The sequence below is a fragment of the Physeter macrocephalus genome, chromosome 12 (assembly GCF_002837175.3).
Source record: "Physeter macrocephalus isolate SW-GA chromosome 12, ASM283717v5, whole genome shotgun sequence".
In the NCBI taxonomy this organism is placed as follows: Eukaryota; Metazoa; Chordata; class Mammalia; order Artiodactyla; family Physeteridae; genus Physeter; species Physeter macrocephalus.
Window position 1 is genome coordinate 88,333,324 of NC_041225.1, and position 2,259 is coordinate 88,335,582.

Sequence of the window (2,259 nt, forward strand, 5' to 3'; positions counted from 1 at the left end):
AATTGAAATTTCAACTCAGTTATTCCTCTTTTTTTTATTATGGTAAAATATACATAAATCATATTTATTTTAACCATTTATAAATATACAGTTCAGTGGCATTAAATACAATCACAGTGTTGTGTAACCATCACCACTGTCTATAACCAAAACTTTTTCATCATCCTCAACAAAAACTCTGTAACCATCAAACAGTAACAACCCTATTTTCCTTCCCACCAGCCCTTAGTAACCTCTATTCCATTTTCTGTCTCTATGAATTTTCCTGTTCTAGGTACCTCGTGTAAGTGGAATCTACTATATTTGTCCTTCTATGTCTGGCTTATTTCACTAAACCTAGTGTTTTCAACCTAATCTTCGACACACAAGTGAAAGATATATAGCTGCTGTAACACTTTACACGATTCCTATGTACTGGAGCAATAACAAGATCTAAATACAATTATATTTTTAAACACTGGGTGAAGGCTTTACATAAAAATAGCATCCTACTTTTTCCCCTAAATTTCTAAAATATCACGTACTTTTCCCCAACATCTGCAGCCGTTCAGGAATTTTTAGGAAACTTTCATGCATGATCTTAATTCCCAATCCCTGGCTCTTTGGGCTCAACGACAAAAGATCAAAACCACCAAAAATGATGGTTCACTTGAAGTCAGGTGAGAGACACTGGCTCAGTTAGTCTCGTAGCACAAAAGCAGTGCTGCATCAACTGTCTCCATGCAGGAGGGGCACGTGAAGTATCTCATCAGCCAGTCATCTGTACAGCCCAGGTGATCTGCATACACAGCAGAAATCACATTGTGTTCGCATAAACAAAGTCCATTATACAGATCACACACTCCCAGATCTTTTTTTTTAATATTTGTTTTATTTAATTAATTAATTTATTTGTTTGTTTATGCCGTGTCTTATTTGCAGCCCGTGGGGTCCTTAGTTGTGGCATGCAAACTCTTAGTTGCGACACGCGTGTGGGATCTAGTTCCCTGACCAGGGAACGAACCTGGGCCCCCTGCATTGGGAATGTGGAGTCTTTAGCCACTGCAGCACCAGGGAAGTCCCCCGTATCCTTTTTTCTGATCCATTTCTTCCAGGGTCATAAACTCCTTCAGGCTGATGCTGTATGAGGCCTATTCTTTGAGCTTTCCTAATTTGTTCCTCTCAGCTGAGTTGCTAGGCGAGTCTGGCTAGGTGTTGGATGATAGACCAAAACTGGAACTTGATCCAGATATGGCAGCAGCAGCTCCTGATCCAGCTCCGTCCCCTTGCCAAAGCTAGCCCAGTCGGACTGAGACTTGTGAGGCAGGGAGATGTGATCCGAAGTGGGGGACTTAAGGCTTTATTTATTTTTCATACAGCAGGTTCTTATTAGTTACCTATTTTATACATATTAGTGTATATATGTCAATCCCAATCTCCCAATTCATCTCACCACCACTGACCACCGCCCTGTCCCGCTTTCTCCCCTTGGTGTCCATACGTTTGCTCTCTACATCTGTGTCTCTTTTCTGCCTGGCAAACCAGTTCATCTCTACCATTTTTCTAGATTCCACATATATGCATTAATATACGATATTTGTTTTTCTCTTTCTGACTTACTTCACTCTGTGTGACAGTCTCTAGGTCCATCCACGTCTCTACAAATGACCCAATTTCGTTCTTTTTTTTTTTTTTGTGGTACGCCGGCCTCTCACTGTTGTGGCCTCTCCCGTTGCGGAGCACAGGCTTGGACGCACAGGCTCAGCGGCCATGGCTCATGGGCCCAGCCGCTCCGTGCATCTGGGATTCCCCTGGACTGGGGCGTGAACCCGTGTCTCCTGCATCGGCAGGCGGATTCTCAACCACTGCGCCACCAGGGAAGCCCCAATTTCGTTCTTTTTATCGCTGAGTAATATTCCATTGTATATATGTACCACATCTCCTTTGTCCTTTCATCTGTCGATGGGCATTTAAGTTGCTTCCATGACCTACGTATTGTGAATAGTGCTGCAATGAACGTTGGGGTGCATATGTCTTTTTTTTAAACATCTTTATTGGAGTATAACTGTTTTACAATGGTGTGTTAGTTTCTGCTTTACAACAAAGTGAATCAGTTATACATATACATATGTTCCCATATCTCTTCCCTCTTGCGTCACCCTCCCGCCCACCCATATGTCTTTTTGAATTATGGTTTTCTCTGGGTGTATGCCCAGTAGTGGGATTGCTGGATCATATGGTAATTCTATTTTTAGTTTTTAAATAACCTCCATACTGTTC

The 2,259-nt window shown here is 42.0% G+C and overlaps 2 protein-coding genes and 1 pseudogene across 7 annotated transcripts in view; all 3 read right to left on the reverse strand.

Annotated features, from left to right (window-relative positions):
• Positions 1 to 2,259, reverse strand: part of LOC102976581 (EKC/KEOPS complex subunit TPRKB) — a 279,834-nt gene that overhangs the window by 139,883 nt on the left and 137,692 nt on the right. The window lies entirely within an intron of this gene.
• Positions 1 to 2,259, reverse strand: part of LOC112067517 (EKC/KEOPS complex subunit TPRKB-like) — a 166,645-nt gene that overhangs the window by 83,857 nt on the left and 80,529 nt on the right. The window lies entirely within an intron of this gene.
• Positions 910 to 2,259, reverse strand: part of LOC114487285 (RING finger protein 11-like) — a 14,087-nt pseudogene continuing 12,737 nt past the window's right edge.